This window comes from Falco punctatus (assembly GCF_963210335.1).
Source record: "Falco punctatus genome assembly, chromosome: 3".
In the NCBI taxonomy this organism is placed as follows: domain Eukaryota; kingdom Metazoa; phylum Chordata; class Aves; order Falconiformes; family Falconidae; genus Falco; species Falco punctatus.
In genome coordinates, this window is record NC_137582.1 from 99297738 (window position 1) to 99313593 (window position 15856).

The following is a 15856-nucleotide window of genomic DNA, read 5'->3' on the forward strand; positions in this document are numbered from 1 at the left end:
CCCTTGGTGGCCATGCACAGGGCACAGCTGCTGGGTGTCCCTGTTAATTCAGCTGTATGTTCAGACTGTGTAAATACAGACATTTGTATCATAGGCATTCATTTGGTTTTGGGGAGGCCAAAGGCCAAAACCAGAGTTTGCTTCCTTCTGCATTAGCTCCACAGAGGTGTAGGGAGCACACACAATTTCTTCACCATTCCCTAGCAATGTACTAAAGGACATCTGCTGCCACACTGTTGATGGTGAGGTCTTCTGCTTGGAAAGAAGTATTGGTTTGTGTTCCTGACTTTTTCCTTCACTTCAAGAAGTCTTTTCTTCCTTTGGCCTTTGTGCTTGATATCTTTCTTGAAAGCAATGGCAGCTCTCTCACCCTTTGTCTTGCTCCTTCCAGTCATCTTCTATAGGCCCTCCAAGCCCCTAACTGACTGCTTAGTCTTTGCCTTCACCCCAGATGAAGTTTATCTTTCTTGAGCTTAAGAAATGAGAAACACCAGTAGCAGTACATAGAGTTCTCACCAGGGCTTTGCACAATGCTGCCTTTCCTCCAAAAATATCTTGCCTGACACACAGGAAGGTATTTGCCTACCATTGGTCAGATTCTACTGTCCATGTTGTTTTTCCATACTCCTCCTTGTCTCTGCTTCATCCAGGTGTTTCCTTCTCCAGGCTCCCCCTCCATCCAGCCACCTCTCCCACACTTCTCAGGACTATTTAATCACTTTGTGGGAACAAGCTACAGCTGCACATCGTCCGTGTCAATCAACCCACTGCCTTCATTCCTCTACATTTGCCTGTATCACACTGGTGGGTTGTAGTCACCCCCCTGTAATCTACTTATGCCTCCAAGAACACTTACCTACTCCTGTGTTTCCAAAGTGGAGCAGAAAGTCATGGTGCTCCACCTGACACTGTGTTACCTACTTCTACCCTGCAGTTCTTCATGCATGGTTGATGTAGGGGCTATCTCTTCTGTCAGAGCTTTGGTTGGTATGGAGTATAGTGGCCACAGAAGTATAACATGAGATACAGCTTTTTCTGGTTCATGGGTGGCATCAAATCCAGAATATGATGGGGACAATGAAGGAAACCTACATATCTTGAACAATTTATTTTTTTAAAATCTAAATTTAAAATACCTCATCATAAACTTCATTGTTTTGTATGTTTGACGACATCAAAGCATGAAGGGTAGAGCCTGAGAGATGTGTTCAAGGAGGCTTCTACTCATCAGTAGCCTGCTGGAGTCTAGCTCCATGCAGTCAGGACCAAGCAGATCCAGCTTTCCACTGGCCAGGTGAGCAACGGATGCACTGTGTGGGTGGGCTCTGAGCACGAAGCTGGTGGTCTCAGTCTAGTCACTTTAGAAATTGATATCTTCTCCTAGGAAAGGAAATGACCACAGCTGGCATTACTTGAGCTGCCAAATTGAAACTTCCAAAACTTTTATTTTGGAAGTGTCATTGGAGAAAGTGCCAGATCCACCCAGACACTGAAAAAGCTGCAAGAGATGCAACACTGGAGGGTTGGTGTGATGCAGTTTGTGATGCTGCTGCCTGTGGGGATAAGTGTTACTCTCCAGGAGTGTGAAGACAGGTCACTGAGGTTTTAAATGAATTCTACAGGTGTTTAATAAAGAGGGAAGTTGTTGCTGATCATGCTGATATTGGTAAGGAGTTGGCTGGCCAGGTGGTCATCTGACACTACAAGGCAGCTGCCTCTCTATAAGAGTCCCTGTGTGCCTGTAACAGAACTGCAAAGAAGGACTGAGGATTTGGCTTTTTATACGCCCACCTGAAACCACTTGAGAATGTCAGTGTGATGAAATTACTGATGATGTTATTCAGATACAAAGGAACTTCATTGTTTGTTTGTTGAGTTTTTTTTTTTTTTTTTTTTTTAAATTGATAAATGAAACTACAAAAAACACTCTTCTAGCATACACTTGGTAATTAGTTTGCAAAACTGGTGCAATTAGTGCAGAAAGCTGCCAGCGTATGTCTATTCGGTTAAAGAATCTCAACATTTTGATGCCAGCTCAGTGGGAAGAAACAACCGGCCCAAACATGGATCTGGTGGATCAGCTGGCAGTAAGGCTAGAGCTGAATGCCCTTGCCATGGGTGCCCCCTGTCCAGAGGGCTTTTAGAAAGAAGACAGGCTTTAAGGGGCCGGGAGCTCAAACGATGTGGAGTTTGTAAGCTAAAACCTGTGTTTTGAGTTACACCTTGAGTTATGAAGTGGTAGCCAGTGCTTTTTCAGACCATGCGTTCCTCTTTGCAAAGGACCCCAAAAGGCAAATGCATGCTGAAGTAGCACATCCTGAAATAATTTGCTGTAGCTGTACTAATTGCATTCCTTGTATGTGTACTGTGAGGGAACACCGTATGGGAGTGCAATCCCATCAGTTGGCCCCCACAATTTCAAAAGGATGTTAAGGCCCTTAAATGCATACAGAGCACGGCACCAAAGCTGGTGAGGACGCTGGAAGACATGTCCAGTGAGGAGCAGCTGGGGACACTGGGTTTGTCTAGTTTGGAGAGAAGGAGGCTGAGGGGTGACCTCAGTTTCCTGACCTTAGAAACCCTTACAGTTTCCTGAGGAGGGAAAGGGGAGAGGGAGATGCTAATGTCTTCTCCCTGGGATCCAGTGGCAGAACATGTGGGAATGGCTCAAAGCTGTATCCCTCAGGGGAGGTTTGGACTTGACACAAGGAAGCATTTCTTTACTGAGAGGGTGCTCAGACCCTGGCACAGGCTTCCTAGTGAGGTGGTGAATGCCCAGTGCCAGTCAGTGTTGAGGAGGTATTTGGACATTGCCCTTAATAACATGCTGTAACTTTAGGTCAGCCCTGAAGCAGTCAGGCAGTTGGACTCGATTGTTTTAGGCCCTTTCCAACTCATCTCTTCTCTTCTATTCCATTCCACCTACCACACAGCTCAGAGGTGGATCCCAGGCCTGAGCTGGAAGGGGGCTCTTGGGCCCCTGGGAAGATGTGTGAAAGGAGGTCCCAGGTTAGGCTGGTCATGACCATTAAGACCTATTAGTGCCCTCAGGGCCCTGACATCTATCATGGGGCATTGACCTGTCCACCTTTAGGTCTGCCAGTGAGGCACGTCAGTTAGGCTGACCTCCCTATATCACCCATGGCAGATATTCAGATTCACTTGGACAATTGAGTGTGGGTGTGCTTAGATTAGCTGGCTGGTGTGGCGATCCCAGTGCAGGCCTCACTGCCTGACCCACTGCCTGACCTGCTCTGCAGAAGCTTCTTGGGGCCCTCACGCTCTGCAGGATTTTGCTTTAGGTAGACTCCGCTCTCGCTTTAATCTTGTGAGTCCCAAAGCTTGCTCAGTCCTTCTTAGAGCAAGTCACCCTCTGATTCTTGTCTTTAACCTCTTTCCCATGTATCTGCATAGCAGCTTAATGAACTGTCTGTGGTGTCAGTCCATCCAAGCTGTTCCACTATGTCATGATCAAGTAAAGAAAAGGCGTTTTAAAACACTGAAGTCAGTGCTGTGTGCTAACTGGATGTGTCCTTTGGAAAATATTTGCACTGTTTGTTGTTGATGTGAAAGTTGATACTTTGTATGCTGATTTTAGCTCTTCAGGATTCCCTCCCTCTTTGGCTTCCCTGAAGAAATGTGCTGTACGGGCTAATATGAGCCTTCAGCTGAGCTCCAGTCCAGTACTTTTCTGTATTAGGCAAAAATGTTGTTTTCATTACCAATCTTTAATCCTTTAAAAAAAAAAAAATCCCTGCAAATGAAACTGTTTCTCATAAAGTCCACATTGCATAAACTGTTGCCGCAGGTCCTGGGAACAACAGCCAGTCCACACATGGACTGCGCCACAAAAGCAACAGCTCTTAGTGGTCAGGCCAGGGCAGAACAAGGACGTTCTCACTTCAAGGGACAGATGGTATCTATTTAGCTCAGCATTCTTCCACTAAGGCTGTTTTAACGCCCAGATCATTTTTATCAGCTTCTTATCACATTTGGGAGCCCAGCATGCTTCTGATGGAGGCTGTGTAAGTGCTTCCCAGAGTGCTGTAGTTTCAGGGTTCAAGGCAACATACCAGCATGAAGAGGAGGTGTGTGGATGTGGAGGGGGGGAATAAAAACAACCCCATGCCATGTTTGCTGATTTTGAAATGTTCTTGGATGAATTTCCAGGTAGAATATAGATACAAGAATGTGGGAGGCCTCCGCCATCCATACTCAGTTTTGCTGTATGTTCAGGGCCAGACTGTGAGCCTTTAACTCATCTGTGTCTGTGCACTCTTTTGTAGGCTGACGTGAATGAGGTCTGCCAGTGCTCTGAACAACACAGAGATGCCTTCCTGGCATCTGTAGTGTGGTATTAAGCCCAAGCTATCCTGGCTCACATCTGACTGCAAAATTCAGTGTAGACATGCAACTTAGCCTGGCACCCACTCCTAGGAATGGTTCCCTTCCCAGATACTTCTGTTGTGAGGACAAGGTGTTACTCATCCTCACTATGCGTATCGCCGGGTGCCTTACTGTTAGACTGTCAGGCAGAGCTGTCATCTGAAAGCTCCAGTGCAGTGAGGTGATACAGCCCTGTGTCAGTCCTCTTGAACTGTGAAAGTACCACATGCGAAACTAGGAGCGTGACATCTGCACAGTGTAGCATGCACCAAAGCACCGCGATGTAAAGAACGGGAGGGCGTTCAGAGAGAGCAGAGAGGAAAGTGTGGGACACCTATGAAAGGCAAAGAAAAGTCTCTCTCTCCCTTTCTTTCTTCACCAGGGAACTGGCTCACACAGTACTACAATAACAAGCACTGGCAGGCTGCCCAGCATCACTGTACTCTGGCTGTAAGTGAACTGTGAGGCTCAAGCAATCTTCTGGGAAAAGTTCACACAGAATGTATGTTACGTTTTTCCCTCATTGTTTTTGGTTTGGATGGGTTTTGTTTGTTGGTTGTTTTTTTTTTCCCCGCAATCCAGTCTATTATATTCCTTGTCTGTTGCATTATGGATTTCTTTAAGATCCCCAGGAGCTGGCCTTTGAAAAAACCAAACACTGAATAATCGAACAGATCTGTTTTTTTAACATTACACAGGTAAACTAGTAATCCCCCTCTCAGACACAGCCCTTAGAATAAAACAAGGGCCACAACTTATGAAATGGTGGGGATTTCTGTTGCTGGGAATTTGTTTGCTTGGGATTTCTCAGATAAAACCAAGAAGTTAAGTGAAAGAAGTGTGTTATTAAGACACTATCATTATCCAGGCAATGCATATCTTCCATGGAGTGGAAGCCAAAGCAGAACAGACTTGACACTAGTAGTGCAGTAAAAGGAAAAATATTCCAAAGTGCATGTCCTGTGTTTGACCTGCACCCTTCAAAGCAAGTCTGATGTGGTTTTATGTGATAGTCCTGGTCACCTCGAAGATGCCAACTGTAACTCCCACTGTAAATTTAATGGGTCCACGAGGATTTAATAGAAGTACATGAATCTGTAGTGCTTCAATAGTGAAGGGAGGAGTCCCTCGTTCTGTCCTGAAGGCAGTAAAAAGATGAATTCATTTATTTTTGACTGTTCTCAAAGTGGCTCTTACAGGCTCATAAAAAGACAAATTTTCTAAGTTCACAAAAACTGTGAACACATTGGATATAATTTGTCCAACAAATCAGACCACGGACAGTCAGTTGCAAACTGGGGAACAAAAGGGGGCCCATCTATACATAACCAGCCAAACAGGTGTTCCCCATTGCCCTGCAAATACAGATACTGTTCATTTATAATTTCTGTTGTTTTCTACTAATTAATTCTATTGTACTAGTGCCTAGAGGCCTTTGCTAAGCTCTGTGTGGCATTGTTTGAGATGCTGTACCTATGCATAGGAAGGCTTAGGAGGTTAACTGAGGGTTTTACAGATGTGATGGCATGGTCCAGACAGCCAACTCACAGCAAACATGAAACAGTTCATTCAGCTTTAATTTGCAGTGATATTGAGCTCCTGTAATTCTCGGAGACCTTAGTAGGAGGTTTGGGTGTTCGACACTTTTGAAAACCAGACTGGAGTTGCTTGCTATGTTTCTGACAAAAGGTCCTTAGAAATTAGAGAGAGAAAAGACTTATAAGGTTATCAGGCCAAATTCATCCCAGAAGAAAACCCATTGAAGTCAATGGAATTTCATTGGGGATGGAATTACCATAGAAAGATTGTTCCCTGTAGTATATTTAGAAGTGCTTTGTCCTATACAGTTTTAATTAGCTCTACATTAGTCAAGGTACTGTACCATTGTTTCAATCAGCTACCCTTGCAGAGAACTGTCTCTAGCTATCCTTGTCCATGTTTCCCCTCCCACCCCCATCTCTTGCTGCCTCATTCTCATCCCCTCATTTTTTCATGTCTAATTTGGCTAATGAATTTCTCAGACAGAGCCTTCTTTCATGTTTGAGAAGAACCTAGCCTGTATTGAGGTTAAAAGAAAGAAAAAAACCCCACAACCCACCAACAACTGAAAACCACAAAACAAGACCAGGAAGAGAGAACAAAATCTGCTATTGAGAAAAGCAAAGGTGTTTATGAAGCCTGAAGCTTTCCTTTGTCCCTCCATCAATCCACATATAGTGAGGCCACAGTTTTTCACGACATATTCTGCATTAAGATGAACATGGGTACTTTAGTCTTGACTTCCCAGTTTCATCATTGATTCACTGCATTGTTAGAGCAAGTGGCTTCATCTCAGCTTTACCACTATTGCAATAGCCATAGTCATGCCCATGTAAAGAATTTCTCAAGTTACTTCAGAGAAATCAGGAAAACATGTTAAGTTCCATAGTGGAAAAGCACAGTAATACAAGGCAAATGACAGTTGCCATCAGTACTACTGTCTTTTTTTTTTTTTTTTTTTTTCCCAATCATTCTAGCACAAACATTCATCTTTTCTCTGAATCTTGCCCCATTATTTTTTTATACCTTCTCTAATGAAAGTTCTGACAACATTATAAGGAATCTGTACTCTCTCCCTGCTTTCAGTCATATAATTACAACTAAAACAACTGTGTTGAGAATAACTGCAGAAACCGTGGGTTCAGTGCTGCCTTCTGCTAAAGAAAAAAATGTCCACAACTAAGAAACAGATTCTAAAACCACATTGGACAAGTTACTAAATCCCATCTACGTAAAGACGTGTGTGTTCACTTCTGAGTCACTGTATCATTTGACCACGCAAGAAGCAAGACAGTTTGCTTGTGGAATGTCAGGAAGACCAGAATATAATTAAAAAACAGCTATGTTTTCAGTTTTCTTAATACTCTTCTAAAACAGGAACACACTCACTTTAAAATTAACCACAGAGCCTAATTAAACTTCTGATCGTGCCGGGAGGGTTCCATGTTGTCTTCCTGTGGTCATTTCGTCAGCCAGGGCTTTTCATGTAAGAATGTGCTGCATGCATGTCACAGCATGGGATCTCATCACAGACACCTGCTCTCAGCCTGTGAACACAGATTTTAATCCCCCTCCCCTGCAAAAATGATGACAGAAGGGCATATTATTTAATTACTCATGCATGGTCTCCAAGACAGGGTCCACAGCTCCGCTTGTTTCATATGGCTTGTGCTATTTTTGGGGGGTGATCAAATAGGATGGTTGTTAAAAAAGGAGAAAGCTTCACCACAGCCTTCTCCTTGCTGTTTGATGAGAATGATAGATGAGGAGATTGGCAAGATGAGAACAGTTAGAACAGGAACCAAAGAAAATCTAGGTACAGTAAATATAGTCATAAAAATTATTTGTGATTTCTTTAGCTCTCACTGTGAAGGTATGTAAGCTGAGCTGCACTGTGTTGCTTCACTCTCCTCCACTATAAGACCATGGAGCCAGCAAAAATTAGCTGTGATAGCCTGCTCTAATGTACTGAAGAAGGTGAAACCAACTTAAACGTACTAAAGCCTTCATCTGAGTTAGACATGCATTAGTAGTTATGTTTCACTCAAATGCCAGAAGGGGAGAAAAAACAGGTGGAAGACAAAAGAAGTATGAACGTTTAGCTCTGCTGAAACAATACAATTATTAAATCACTTCAGTCAAAACCTTTCAGCACTTCCTACAAAATCCTATCATGGACCAAAGCAAAGCAAAACTAAATGAAATGTTACATATTGTATCCGGCAAGCAACCACCATACTTGCATTCCTACTGCCCTCAGCAGCACCTGCATTCTTTGATCACAGTCCTTTTATGTGCTATGTGGCATACAAAAGACCAAGCCAGCAATTAGCCATTCTAGCACTGGGTCCTGAAATCTCCGCAAATGCTTCAGCCCTTTAATGAATTCCTAAATAGAAGGAAGTTGCAAACAAAGTTCAGCTTGTGTATTTTATGCCAGGTTCCCACAGTACTGTAGGTTCTTAGAGCTTAATTAATGACACTTGCATCCTGTATGCCTTCCAGAGTTTTAGTGGAAATTTTACTGGTCACTTCAAACTCTGACATCTTTTGGACAATTGTCCTCAGAATATTGGGCAACGTCCCCAGTCTTTAGAAGGAAAAGACAAGGCTTTGCTGCTAATCATGACTCATCTGTATCAACAGGATGGGCAAAAACTGGAGGGACAAAACGTGCATCATTTAAAGTAAACTACTCATCAGAAATCCTATGCATTGTACAGGAACCAAAACGAACGATGAAAATGAAAACCACAGCCTAATATACCAGCATTTGGGAACTCTGCCAATGCCCCTAATTAAAATTTTGTACTAATCTCTTCAGGGAATCGAAGAAATTCTTTCAGAAAATGGAACATTCTTCTGTGCACATCCAACTACTTACCCTGTAAGAGGGAATATAAAGGAGATTGTATACGATCAGACAGAGGTCAGTGGAGTGGAAAGGACAGTGTGAAAGCTACAGGAAATGAGCCATCTATGAATAAAAATACTGGAATCCCTTCTTGAACCCTGACTCACATCATATATGATTTTCCTGGTCCTGGTCTAAGGATCATTACATCAATGGGAAGACTTAATTAATTTTAGTGGGGTTTTAATCAGTTTCCAAAACAGAAGAATATGAAATAGGTATTTAAAATTACAAGGTACATCAACATGTCCTTTCCCTTTTCCTTTTGTCCTACCATCATTAGAGAGCTTGGTGAGAGTGGTTTGAGATGAATGAGGAGTGTAGAGGCTGGACTGGAGAGGGTCTAAGACAGCACCTGACATTGGCTTATAGGCAATAAACAACACATTCAGTGCTGTTAGAGATGCAATTACAGATGAAAGGAAGGAAAGAGTTGGTAATTGGTTGGTAACTGGAGAGGGGAGGGGTGCTGATATGTAAGTATTTCTAAGAAGGGAAAGACAAAATCCGCTTTATTGTTAGTAAAAAAGAGACAGAGTGAGGTTTTAAGAAGAAAAATAGGGTGATTCGCAGGTGTGAAGGGGAGGGGAATAAGGTAACTAGAGCAAGCTTACAACGCTAAGTTAGAATCTCATCCATCTGGATGGAAAAAGAGACAAGGTAGGTAGGAGGCATGAGGAGAGTCACAAAGAGCAGGGAAACTTCATAATACTTTATCAGTTTTCTCTTTGGAGAAACCAGCAGGGTCCTCTAAAGAAAAATAAGTAAAGGCAGTAGGAGAGAACTACCAAAGATGAATCTAGGCTGGCTCTGCACTAAGTAAATCTTCTGTTTAGTTATGCAACTGAGCCTCATAAGTCAAGTAGTCCTATCCTGAGCTTGAGTTACTCAAATCTAAGGCTTTTGTTTGGCCAGTGTGGAGCTACAAGATTTAATCACTGATTGTCTTACACCTTCCATAGCCCCTGAGACTCATCCAAACTGGCTGAACCTAGCTAAAGGGAAGTGGAGGCACCAGCATGTATGGCATCCACGCTTTGCATGCCCACAAATGACTACGTCAAATCAAGAGAGTGGGGACTCGGTTCCCTCGGCTAATTCTCCCAAGTGAACGAGATCTGCAATGCACGCAGAGGACCTTAGCACTGACTCACTTGTCATTTGCAGAGCTTTTCCTCTGGGTTAGAAACAAACAAAACTTCCTCTCTGCTACCTTTTTCTAAAGGATCTTTCTGTGACTAAGCCATTTATGTATCTATATTACATGTAATTCTTGGACGTCAGATGAGATAACAGAGGTAATCCTCATAAAGGATTTGTGGTATTATAGATTACAGCTTCCATTTGTGTGTTGTATGCATTGCCTTCGAGAGGTCCTAAGTGATGCTGTAAGATCTCTGCATTCAGATATAAGATATTTGCATTCAGCACTGCCTTATTATAGGTTTAGAAACACCAACAACCCAGCTAAGTGACCAGCTGTTCCGATCCTGCTGTTCTCTTAACCCGTGCAAAGGTAAAATACTATTGTGGTCAGTGGGATCCCTGCCAGGGTAAGAAGATTTGAACCATTTTCCTTGTATTTCTTCACCTTCCATTTCGCTATAAAATAGTGATTGCTTAGCAAACAGAACAGTTTATTCCAGAAAGAAATCACCTTTGTTTCAACCATAGTTTGTACAAACCAGAAAGGTACTTAATTACTGTGCTGTTGTTTGGGTTTTTGTTTTTTGGGGTTTTTTTTTGTTTTTTTTTTAATATCTAAACCCCAGTTGATGCAACCAGTAGGAGTCTTGACACTGGATTTTACTTACAGCTCAGGGCCCTACCTAGGGTTTAAACAGTTCTGTGGATCTGCCTGAAGGTGCCCTCGGTGGGCATCTCCCAGGAAAAAACTGAACAGTTACAGCTGAACTGCTGCTCCAGAACTCCGTTTCTCCACCAGGATGAATATGGCATTAATACTTCCAGGAGGCAATAATCACTAGGAAGATCTTAAGTTGTGTTTCCTGCTGTGCAACGCACGCTCTTCTGATGAAGAAACTGAATGATTTGGGGAAACACAGAGGAGCTATGCTCGGCAGCTTCACAATGTGGGTGTTCTGATACAAGGCCAAGTCTGGCTCCCAAGCCTGGAAAACAATATAACTGATCTCTGTGATTCCGGAGGGTGTGAAACGCTACGCACACAACAGTATATCCTTCTCAGCACATGTGGGCTATCCCTAGAAGAAATGTGGCTGATGATAAACTCCGGTGACATTAATACAGATGTCATGTACAATGTTCTTTTGCCTAATTATTACTGTATTGATGTTTCTTGAATCCTGCAGTGATCATTTTTTAATTTCCTCTCTGGTGAGAGCATTTAGTAGGGTGGGGGAATTTATGTTTGCTCTCCAATGACGGTACGTCAATCTCTATGGCAAAAATCTGCATTTTCTTGCCTCACCCCAGGGACGTTTTTGCCTGCTGCAGCTGAGCTCCTGAATGGATCAGCAACGTGCAACCAACAACAGCCGTTTCCAGTGTGGAGCAATGATCTATGTCTTCAGAGAAGTCTAGGCACCTCTTGGTTGCAACTACTTGGAAAGAGAGAGTGAAGTATGTAGCATAATTCTGCTGCGTACAAGCAGGCAAATACCTAATGGAAATACACCTTTAGCAGCTTGCGTCTGTGATTTAGGATGTCACAGATCTTAGCTGTGTTGTCTTTCTGACTCCCCTGGCTGTGTTGAAATCACCGCTGTGACAGCCAAGATGAAGTAGCTGACTGTGTGAGCATTCCTCGCCCTTTCCAATACACAGCAAAACTACTTAGCTTAAATCACCACTGACGGGAACTAACTTCTTAAACAGGTTTGAACTTGATCCTTGTTGAGCACATCTGACTGTGCCCCAGATTGCCTAGTTCAGCTCAAAGCCAGCACATGTACCCTATTATCAGCAGCAGCGGCTCTACATCAGTCAGCAGCTGGCAGGCGAGCCCTCGGGGACTTTTCTAGCTAAGGCTGGTGCAGCCCTATGGCTGCTTCGATATATTCTCTGTGCGCAAAACAGGACGTATCTCTGCGCAAATTGCTGTTGTTGCACAATGGGTGTCATTGATAGCAGGAAAGGGACAATGCTTGGGAGCTGGACATGTTGTTCAAACATCGTTCCAGTCTTTTTATATGCTCTGATTAAGGGCCTTTACTTAGAACTGCCATCATGCTGCTGCTGGCTACTTGGAGTGCACTGAGAATATCTGAAATCTCTTTTTACCCTTCTTTGAAGGGTGAATTGAGCTGTATGGCAGTGCCTGAATTTCTAGAGTTTGTGACATTTTCTGTAGATTCTTCATGTAGAGTCTGGCTTATCCGCAATCAAATACACACACACCCACCTACACAGATGGGTACCACCGTAGCAGCCATCTTTTCAGGCACTACATACATTTTCACTATTAGCCCATTCAGTTTCTCCACTACATTTCCAGGTCACAACCCCGCTGTTGTCAGCAATACTTAGCCCTTGACTCCCTAGCAGTATTTCTTCAGCAGTGGCAGGCAGGGCTGTTAGGCAACAAGGAAATCTAAAACAAAGGAAAACTGTTACAAGGAGAATATGGGACAGGCAGAGGAGTGAGTGGAACTAACAGACTAAAGGCCCAAGGGAAAGAAATGAAGAGAGGCTGGGAATAAGGACACCAACAGCCAGGAAGATTTGCTCCCCCCAGCGCAGGCGGCAGCAGCAGGTGCCAATGTGGCCAGAGACAGTGCTGGGTCAAGCAGGAGTTCACCTGTTGTGACTGCACAGCACTAGCACAGGGCTAAAGCTCTTAGCATGCCATGTTCAAAACAATACACAACCAGGCACCAAGACAGAACATATGACTAGCCGAAGGGATTAATTTCCTGAACCTGGATGTCTCTTTTAGATGCCCAAAGTCTCTCCCACAGGACCTGCGATGCATCTACCAGCCCTGTGCTGATGTCTCAGACACCTCCAATCTCTACGTTTAGGCTACTGAGTACTAACCACTGCGTCCTGGTTTAGGCTTTGACGCCCTGCTCTTCATCCTCAAAGCAGGACAACGAACGGGGACCAGCTCCAACCAGCTTGAGACAGAAGAGCTCCATGATGACCCAGGTGGCACCTGCAGATCGCTGACAGACCTCACCCCGTGTAGTGGGCAGCACATCTCCCTGTCTGCCTCAACCACACGGCCACCTCTGATGCCTTAGAGAACGCCCTTCTCCCTGTCACATGCGCTGAATGCAAACCGCGTGCAGCCAGGCGTTGTCGTTTCCCACAGGCACAGCTGTGGAGCTCAGAAGAAACAGCGTAAGCAAGCGCCAGGCATCCCCATCACCATCACCACGCAATTGCAGCCTCACCACATCACAGCCTTTTCCCCCTACCCGTCTGCTTTTACCAGGTCTCTCTCAGCCACTGCCATCCCTCACCGAAGCTCTCAAGTGGCCGTGACAGGAATGCCTGAGGAGATGAGACTGAAGCACCTACAGCAAATAAATAAACCAATAAAGTAATAAAAAGACAAAAGTGCAAGAACAAGGGGGACGTGAGCTGTTTGGAGGCTTGAAGGCCAGCCCATAGAGTCACTCAGTCTAGACTCCAGATGTGAATGCAGAGTCTCAGTGAGTGCAATACGGGACCGCGTAAATATCTCAGCCAGATGTCTCAGGGCCCAAGCTACAAATCCTCACAAATGGTGACAGAGTTGGCTGTTGCTGTTCGCAGAGCTCTGCTTCCAAGAGAATCGGTGGTCATTCAGTCAGCAGCAGTTCAGTTTTGCTGCCAGATGGGAGGGAAAACCAGGCTCGGAGTTGCAGTTAGTCTCATAGCAAACTCAGCAGTCGGTGGATGGGTCACGGATCCCTCTGTGGGTGCTGAGGTTAGCTCAAAATAGAAATCTGGGGAAAGAGCTGAAAAGATTATAGTAAACATAAAAGCACATGATCCTAAACTCCTAAATGGACTAAAGTAACAGGCTGTCGTGTTAGGCACCTGAATTCCAATTTAGACCTTCCAGACCCCTCCCATTCGGTCAACTAAGTTTACAGTCACTTAATGTCACCGACGGAATAACCTTACATCTCAGGTGCTGAAGATATGCATTACGCTGGCTCTAAGGAGCTTGATGTTTGTGTCTGCACTTTCACAAACTAAGCATTCCTCTGCCTGACTTTTGTGTTCCCAGAAATTGTCTCCTAGGGGGGTGCCTCACAGAAAACACCGGGAGGGAACACGACCACCTTCCCGTCTGTTGGCAGCTGGATCTGTCCCTTGGGAGGCTGGAGATTAGTTTCAGCCTCCTCTTCTGCCTGAGTTAGACATGAGATCTGAGCCTGTCACTCCCAGGATACATCTCTAACCACTAGGCTATAGTGTGTTTTAATCCAAAGCTTTGCCGGTCTCTTGGATTTATTCCATACTCCATAAAAAAATTAAGTATTTATTGCAGCAGGGGATAGGACCTGGGGCTCTGCAGTGAAAGTCCTTATATAATCCACCCTGTCACTGGCCCAATTTAGAATATATCAATTTATGACCCAGATTCTCTTCAGCAAGTCACCCAAAATTGGAACTGGCTGACTAATTTATGAGATGATTTGTAAGCAAAAGCCCTGAGTTGGGTTACTCTGATTCACAGGGATAACATTATTGATGACTTTTTTGTTCAGACATAGCGCATGAACATGTTTGAGGATGGCCAATAATTGTCCCAAGATTTGCAGAAGGATTGTTTCATTTTCCTGTTTTAGAGTGCCAATAGCAAAGTGACTCATAGCAGTATAAAAGATGAAGTTTTGAACCAGTCAACCCAGAAAAACTTGATGAAGAGACCTGTGCTACCATCTCAGCCTCCTGCTTCTGTAGGTGCAGTTACAGCCTGAGGTTGGAACCACTGGAGAAATACCTAAAAAGGCCATTGCTCCTCTCCCGTCTTCAGACCTAGCTCACAGAGATAACTTAGAGTCAAAAAAGATGAGGATAAATTGCATTACTTCATACTTGCCGCAGCCTATGAGCTCACAGACAAGCAGTAGTTGGTGCAGGGTGACTAGTTAAGCTGCCATGGCAAACCACTTGGGACTGCGAGCCCCTACTCACAGCCACTTTTCTCTCATTCCCAAGGTCCAAAGGGAGGTCAGACCTGCCAAAGGATGTTCTGAACAACACTGGGCTCTCACACTGGTGCATTTCCCATAAAGGTTGCAGGGGCTTACTCTGTTTTATACCTGTACCACATGTGACCCTCAAACGATCACTGGCATCCACTTAGTTATAAAAATCCCCAGCTGCCACCTTCAACCCTGGGTCTAAATCAGATTTATCTGAACTGATGGGTGTATAGTTTTAAGGTTTAATTAATTTCCCTCCCTATCTTGCACATGACCCCCAAAAACATGGTACAGAGAGCCCTGTGCTGGACATGTATATCCTACCCTTATTATTTTGCACTTTCTCAAGAGAAAAAGCATTTAGTATAAAGGTCTAAATAAGAGTTAACTCCAAGATCTAATCAAGTATATTGAACAATTTATTTGAGCACATCGTGCTGTTCTTCCACCTCTTTGGTAATGAATGCACAACATCACTGTGGCTGAAAGTTAAAGGGGATATTTCTTCTGGCAGTGCCCTCCAGGTCCCTTAAGCTGGCTTATCCAGCAATTGTGTTGGCAGTTTGGAGTTTTTCCCAGGATCTTCGATGGCCAGGGATGCTACAGGCCATTTTATTAAATGTCAATGCCCATTGCTGATTAATTTTTGAAAAAAATAAGCCTTAGAATATTTGTTTTCCTTTTGTTCCACGTCAAAAGCACATCTATTTGAAGGTCTTTTCAGAGGGAGTCCTTTCTCTTGGAGTGAAATAGCACGATAGAGTTGTACTTGTAACCCTACTGTGTGCCACTGACTTTCCCATACCAGGAGACAGCAAATTTTCCTTGTCTTGTCCTCAAATCTGCAGCAGTGTTGCAACCCCTCTTCCAGCACGGGCTCAGAACTCAC

General features: G+C 44.0%; 1 long non-coding RNA gene across 1 annotated transcript in view; it reads right to left on the reverse strand.

Annotated features, from left to right (window-relative positions):
• Nucleotides 1-13634: 13634 nt before the first annotated feature.
• The window catches only part of LOC308060149, a 181262-nt gene continuing 179040 nt past the window's right edge, over nt 13635-15856 (reverse strand). The window contains exon 3 of the long non-coding RNA XR_013926620.1: nt 13635-13767. This is a non-coding gene — a long non-coding RNA (uncharacterized lncRNA). The remainder of the gene's footprint in view (nt 13768-15856) is intronic.